Source organism: Heterodontus francisci, unplaced genomic scaffold (assembly GCF_036365525.1).
Source record: "Heterodontus francisci isolate sHetFra1 unplaced genomic scaffold, sHetFra1.hap1 HAP1_SCAFFOLD_61, whole genome shotgun sequence".
Taxonomy (NCBI): Eukaryota; Metazoa; Chordata; class Chondrichthyes; order Heterodontiformes; family Heterodontidae; genus Heterodontus; species Heterodontus francisci.
The window spans coordinates 9,699,424-9,707,413 of NW_027141441.1; the positions used below are offsets into that span (position 1 = coordinate 9,699,424).

General features: G+C 43.6%; 1 non-coding gene across 1 annotated transcript; it reads right to left on the minus strand.

Moving 5' to 3' along the window:
- Positions 1–4,979: 4,979 nt before the first annotated feature.
- On the minus strand, positions 4,980–5,068 carry trnaq-uug (transfer RNA glutamine (anticodon UUG)). The gene is given in 2 exon segments: positions 4,980–5,015; positions 5,032–5,068. It is a non-coding gene; the product is annotated as a tRNA-Gln (tRNA).
- Between the last annotated feature and the right edge of the window lie 2,922 nt (positions 5,069–7,990).

Genomic DNA, 7,990 nt, shown 5'->3' on the forward strand with positions numbered 1-7,990 from the left:
CTTGGGCTGATAAGTGGCAAGTAACATTCGCGCCACACAAGTGCCAGGTAATGACCATCTCGAACAAGAGAGAATCTAACGATCTCCCATTGACATTCAACGGCATTACGATCACTGAATCCCCCACTATCAACTTCCTGGGGGTTCCCATTGACCAGAAACTGAACTGGAGTAGCCTTATAAATAGTGTGACTACATGAGCTGGTCAGAGGATAGGAATCATGCGGTGAGAAACTAACCTCCTGACTCCCCAAGCCTGTCCACCATTTACAAGGCACAAGTCTGGAGTGTGATGGAATACTATCCACTTGCCCGGATGGGTGCAGCTCCAACAACATTCAAGAAGCTCGACACCATCCAGGACAAAGCAACACGCTTGATTGGCACCCGTCCACAACATTCCCTCCCTTCACCACTGACGTACAGTGGCAGCAGTGTGTACCATCTACAAGATGCACTGCAACAATGCACCAAGGCTACTCAGGCAGCACCTTCCAAACCTGCATCCTCTACTGCCTAGAAGGACAAGGGCAGCAGATGCATGGGAATACCACCACCTGAAAGTTCTCCTCCAAGCTACACATCATCCTGACTTGGAACTATATCGCCATTCCTTCCTTCACTGTCGCTGGGTAAAAATCCTGGAACTCCCTTCCTAATAGCACTGTGGGTGTACCTACCCCACATGGTCTGTAGTGGTTCAAGAAGGAAGCTCACCACCACCTTCTCATGGGCAATTAGGGATGGACAATTAATGCTGGCCTGGCTGGCGACGTCCACATCCCATGAAACAAATAATTAAATGCAATAACAGCTCATCTCAATTCCTAGTATTTCTAAATCCCACCAGTCCAACATAAGCTGAACAATTATTGCATGTTGTGATTGACGGTCTGGTCTGTAAACTGCACTGTATCACAGATTGCTGACATTTGCTAACTGGAAGTGAGAACTGCAAAATCGGGACAGTAGTTCACATAGTCTGTCAGTGTGAAAGAATCAGGCAATGTGAGGTAATAGAATTTGTCTGTAAATGTTACACTCATATTGCTTTATATTTTTATATTGAAAATAAAAGTAATCATTTCGTGAAAATAGTGACATGTTGTCCAAACTTTGGTAGCCAGTTGTTTTCGTCTTGCACTCAGCAGGGCAATCCACAAGAATACCAATTTAAGGGAAAACAACAACTTTCTTCTGTATGAGAAGAGAGTGCTGATTGGTTGGCAAGTGAACTCTGATTGGTCGAGGCATTGCCATTCAGAATGCATCAGTTTTTGGTAACTGACAGATAACTGCCCAGCTTTGTTTGAAATTTAAACCAGGCAGCTTGACTCTGATTGGTCAAGCCATTGCCCTGTGGAATGAGCCAGTGAATGGCTGTCACTTATTTTGTTTAGCTGAAACTGGCACAACATGTGTTCATGTTCTTTCTGTCTGCAAAGAACAGGGCCCTGTGTATTAATATATGTAGTTTACAGTACACACCAACGCACCACACTGCAAGCCCTACTGACAGTCTTAAATTGGTTGTCAGTGTAATTCTTAGCACACTGAGAATTATTTAGCAAATGTTGTCCTATTGTGGAATCACATCTCATGTTGGATACTGTGTTTTGAGTTTTGCAAGCACGGGTTGGTTGGGTAGGGCCCATTGCGAACAGCGGAAGGGACATGTTATTTGATACAATCCACCAGTTTTGGGATGTACGGTCTAGAAACCTAGCATCACACTGGTATTGAAATTCATATATCACGTTACTTATTTGTGTGATAGGCAGGACGTCTCTTTTGCTTGACAGCAGCATCCTGTTAGTGGTGAACACCACACTTGTTGCTCCTGCATAGTAACAGCAGGAAACAGCTCGCTTCACCTGTTACTCAAATGCTGGGGATATATTACCCTTCCAGCGTAATTTGAGGGAGACTGGGCACTTTTCAGGGCTCAAAATGACGTCCTTCAGCCCGTTTATAGGTTTGTGCGATACACAGTGAGAAATGATCTGATCAGTGTAGCCATTGTAATGCAGGATGTCTTTGATTCACCCTATTTCAGCATCAAGCTTGCATGGTGAGCAAATGGCTCAGCCCTATTTATGAGGTTGTCGATAAGACCAATCTTATAGCGCGTGGAACTGTAATAATCCTAACGCGTGTTTTGACTAGTGAAGGTAGGTTTGCGGTAGACCGTGGTAGAAAACCCCTTAGCAGATTTCTCAACTAGTACATCAAGGAAAGGGAACTCATTTGACTGCTCCATTCCAAAGGTGAATTTGAGTGTAGGATGGAGCCCATGAAGACGTGCAAGGAAATTATTTCATGCAGCTGCGGATTCAAATTTAGCAAACGTATCATCTACATATTGGAAATATGCAAGAGGTCGGAGGTTAGGTGTCATTCCCTTAAAAACAGGTTTGTCATGGAATCCAACAAAGATGTTTGTGAGAGCTGGGCCTAGAGGTGATCCCATGGCAACACCAGCGATACATGGTGTCAATAAAACTGAACCCAACTGTGCAAGTTGCCGAGTTCATAAGTTCAATGAATACTGATTCACACAATGGTGACGGGTCTAGATCACCATTGTATAGCACTGCAGTGCAAATATCTATGGCTTCCTGAAGTGGTACATTGGTGAATAGGCTAGCAATGTCAAATGACACATGGACACGGCATTGCTATCGATATGCAAGTCCTGTATGGTCTTCGCAAATGTGAAGGAATCCTTCACTGTGCATGTGGAGAACTTGCTCAAAAACTGGTTGTAACAATTTGCCCAACCATTTGGCAAATTCATTTCAGGATACTATTTACATTACTTCAAATAAAGGAAACACAACGACACCAGGAATTGAGCACAACGCTGAAAGTTTCACAGCAAATAGTCAAGTGGGAAATGGATGAAATACAGAAAGAAAAAGCCTAAAATACTGAAAACACTCAGCCAGTCCGGAAACAACTGTGGAGAAGAGAAGCTCGGGGTAATGGTCCAGTTCTGTGACCCTTCTATAGACCTGAAACATTGCTCCTACCTTCCTCTCTACACAGATACTGCTGGAACTGCTGAGTGTTTCCAGAATCTTCTGTTATTATTCAGATTTCCAGTGTGTGCAGTATTTCTCTTTTTGAAAATAAAATATTCCCTGAGAGGAATGGAACGTTACATAAAAAATAGGAGTGGGCCATTCGGCCCATCGAAATAGCTCTGCCATTCAATAAGATCACAGCTGATTTTCTACATCAACTCCATCTTGCCACACTAGCACAGATCCCTTGATTCCCTTAGTATCCAAAAATCTATCGATCTCTCTCTTGGATATACCCAACGAGCATCCACATCTCTAGAGTCACAGAAAGATACAGCACTGAAAAAGGCCCTTCGGCCCACCGAGTCTGTGCCGACCAACAACCACCCATTTATACTAATCCGACACTAATCCCATATTCCTTCCACATCCCCACCGACACTATATTTCCCTCCCACCTACCTAAACCAGGGACAATTTATCATGGCCAGCTTACCTACCAACAAGTCTTTTGGCTTGTGGGAAGAAACCGGAGCACCTGGAGAAAACCCACACAGACACAGGGAGAACTTGCAAACTCCACCTAGGCAGTACCCAGAATTGAACCCGGGTTGCTGGAGCTGTGAGGCTGCGGTGCTAACCACTGCGCCACTGTGCTGCCCATAATGTGTGATCTCAACAAGGCTCTGTCTAATTGCAGTCAAACTTCTTTATTCATATAAAAACTCTTCACAATGTTGAACGCAACTATTAACTGCCATTCTGCTCTAAGAAGAAGGACCCCAGCTTCACACACCCCAGACCCCTATTCTTTCCACATTAGCTGAATTCCTGCATTTCTGATACCATTCCAGTAAATCTCCTCTGCACCCTCTCTAAGGCCTTGACATTCCTGCTAAAGTGTGGAGCATGGAATTAGACACTATGCTCTAACTGAGGCCTATAACCAGTGAGATTTCTAAAGGTCCAGCGTAAATTCCTTGTCTGTGTCCCGTACTCCCATTTATGGTTTCTGACTCAATGTCGGCTCTGAGCTGTTGAAACTGCCTGAATAAATATTTCCACCCAACAAAGCGCTCGGAATGTGAGAAGGGACAAAGTGAGTGACCAAGTACATCAACTCCAAGGAAAACTCCACCATGTAGTGAAAACACTCGAAACACAACAGCTCTTTTAAGAGCCACAATCGCTCTGAAAAAACTGCACCAACATCTCTCTAGAATTGGTTTATTTCATTGGTTTTAATGCTCAGTAACTCTCTGGAACTCTCTCACTGTCTTTGTGTTTTCTGTTTCAATCTGGTATGGAGATTCTGGGAAGATGAGTTTCACTGCCTGGGAGGATCTTTGTGGTTTTCCTGCAGGAACACAAAACAAAGTCTCTTTTCAGAGTCACCCACCGCCTCATAGGGACAGCAGTGACATGGGAACGGGAGCTGGGGTGTGTTTTATGCCGGAAATATCAGTTAATGATTTATGTTCTGCTCTCGTTATATTCCAATCTCTGAATTGAGCCTTTCCACCACACCAGGGTTATGGGGAGAGTTTTCATCGTTTCTTTTCTAAACGTACAGACGATGTTATAAAGTTGCTGATTTACCCAGATGGCGGATTCTCCCCTCACAGTGAAAAGTAACATCACACCTTCACATCTGCCCATTGTTTTATAATTGAATTATAAGTCAAATGGAATTATTTGTGATGATATTTCCCCCGAGACGGTGTTTCCTGCAGTGAAACTGATCAGTTTCAGCTCAGTCATTCAGGGACCTGGAATTCCTGCAGGTTGAACCCGCTGGAACCCCAGCCCACTTCTGATTGGTCACCCTCTTCTCATAAAGTCAGTGACAGCACATGAGGAGGCCATTCGCCCCATTGAGTCCATGTCGGGTTTCCAATCTGTTCAGTCCCCGACTCAATCCCCAAATCCCTGCATAATCCCTTTGGGTCAAAATGACCGTGGCAGGACTCGAACCTGCAATCTTCTGATAACATCATAGAATATATCAAAGTCAGACGCCTTATCCATTAGGCCACACAGCCATTAGCTTACATGACTGATTCAATTAGAGAACCTCGAAGCACAAAATACAAAAAATCATTGGTTGAACCTGTCAACCTGGCAGAATATTTGAATTTGTGAAAGCCGCCAATTTCACTGTGGAAAAGAAGTGATCGACTGGAAAAGTACATAAAAATCTATTTTCCCGTAGCGGTTTAAATAAACTTTTAAAACACAATTTTGCTTTTACCGACTCAAATTGCTGGTGCTATTTTATGAACAGCTTTATTTTGCCAATTTTTGTCAACTTCTCATCCGTAACTGACAGTAAAAGACTCCGTTCAGCAATCTTTCACACGACAAATAACTCAAACTCGGTGTGGAAGTAATAAATTACAGACTATTGGTAATTCCCCTTCACACAGTCTTCAGGGGGACAGTGAGAAGACACTGAAATAGTTGCTTCATCCTTTTAAATGGTTCCCATTCTGTCCTGTTACTGACATGTTGGAATCAGATTTGTATTTAACAAGATATTTCTGTGAAAACAAAATCCTCAACAGACCAGCTGGGAATCTGGGAATCACTGTAGTAAAATTTTGATTGAGAAGACGGGACCGTCTCACCAGCAGCCGGGTTACATTCCCCTCACATCCTTATACAGTGAGCAGCTCTTTCCCTCGAGAAATGGACAGCAGCAGTTGGAAGTTCAGTAAAAGGATCGGTTCATTGAGACAAGTTTCTGACTGACAGGTGGTGCTGAATATTAATACAAGAAGGTCCTGGAATGGGAAACAAGTGTCCAGAGTAGGGTCTGAAGTCAGGACAGGGAAATGGCCAGCACTGACACAGATCATTTCATTATTACATTGATATCTGACCGTCTAAAAGGAGAAGCGAGTTAAACACATGATGGTGAAAGGAATGGAAGATGACGCTGGTTGTTCTAGATGAAGAGGGATAGACAGAGGTGTGGGTACAGCAGACTTCAGACAGTAATCAGCCCTTTCAGATACTGTGGGTGGATCTGAAAAGAGCCTTTGGGATAGGGAAAAAAGCTCTTTGTTTAAAAACCCTCAAATAGCTACCTTGTAATTGGTCAGGTTACTAATGTTTTAGTTAGTGTAATTTATGAATAATTACTAATTAGAAAGTGCTGTTTGGACAGAGTGTAAAGCTGTGAGTTGATGTGTGAGGGACTTCACTGACTGGGGGAAGGAGGTGCTCTTTGGTCTTTTCTGCCTTTTCAGCCTCCATGGTATAGGGGAAGAAGCTGATCGGTGAGTAACTGGTAAATTATTCTACTTATTACACTTATTACACGAGCAATAATGAGTTTCTAAAGCTAAGTAATGGCTTCTAAATTGGGGGAAGGCAAATTTTACAAAACTGAGAGGTGATTTGGTGGATGTGGACTGGATACAACTACTTGAAGGAAACCCAAGGATGTTTTATCAGTCCATTAAGAGCAAGAGGAGAACAAAGGAAAGGGTATGGCCTATCAGAGATGTACAAGGGAACTTCTGTGTGGATCCAGAAGATGTGGGCGGGGTTCTTAATGAGTTTTTTGTCTCTGCCTTCACAAAGGAGAGGGATGATGCAGACATTGTAGTAAAAGAATAGGAGTGTGAAATATTAGATACGATAAGCATAATGCGAGTGGAAGTACTAGAGAGTCTGACATCCTTCAAAATGAATAAATCACCAGGGCCGGATGGTTTGCATCTGAGGTTGTTAAAGGAAGCCAGGGAGTAAATAGTGGATGCGCTGAGGATCATCTTCAAATCCTCACTGGATATGGGGGAGGTGCCGGAGGATTGGAGCTCGGCGAACGTTGTACTATTATTTTAAAAGGATGTGGTAAGTCTGACCTCAGTGGTGGGTAAATTATTCGAATCAATTCTGAGGGACAGGATAAACTACCACTTAGAAAGGCACGGATTAATCAGGGATAGTCAGCATGGATTTGTTAAGGGAAGGTCATGTCTCACTAACTTTATTGAGTTTTTTGAGGAAGTAACAAGGAACATTGATGAGGATAGTGCGGTGGATGTGGTTTACATGGATTTTAGTAAGGCATTTGATAAGGTCCCACATGGCAGTCTGGTCAATAAAATGAAAGCCCATGGGATACAGGGGAATGTGGCAGGTTGGATCCAAAATTGAATCAGTGACAGCAAACAAAGGATAGTAGTCAACGGATGTTTTTGCAAATGGAAAGCGGTTTTTCGTGGCGTTCCACAGGGCTCAGTGTTGGGTCCCTTGCTGTTTGTGGTGTATATTACCACACGGGCAGCACAGTGGCGCAGCGGTTAGCACCGCAGCCTCACAGCTCCAGCGACCCTGGTTCAATTCTGGGTACAGCCTGTGTGGAGTATGCAAGTTCTACCTGTGTCTGCGTGTGTTTCCTCCGGGTGCTCCAGTTTCCTCCCACATGCCAAAGACTTGCTGGTTGATAGGTTAATTGGCCATTATAAATTGTCCCTAGTATCGGTAGGTGGTAGGGAAATATAGGGGCAGGTGGGGATGTGGTAGGAATATGGAATTAGTGTAGGATTAGGATAACATGGATGGTTTGTGGTCGGCACAGACTCGGTGGGCAGAAGGGCCTCTTTCAGTGCTGTATCTCTTCAAAAAAAAGTTAATTATTTGGAATTAAATGTGGGAGCTATGATTGGGAAATTTGCTGATGATACAAAAATTGGCCGTGTAATTGATAGTGAGGAGGATGGCTGTGGACTTCAGAATGATATGAATGGATTAATTAAGTGGGCGGAAAAGTGGCAAATGGAATTCAATCTGGAGAAGTGTGAGGTAATGCATTTGGGGAGGGCAAACAAAGCAAGGGAATACACAATAAACGGGAAGATACTGAGATGGGTAGAAGAAGTGAGAGACTTTGGAGCGCATGTCCACAGGTCCCTGAAAGTGACAGGATAGGTAGATAGAGTGGTGAAGAAGGC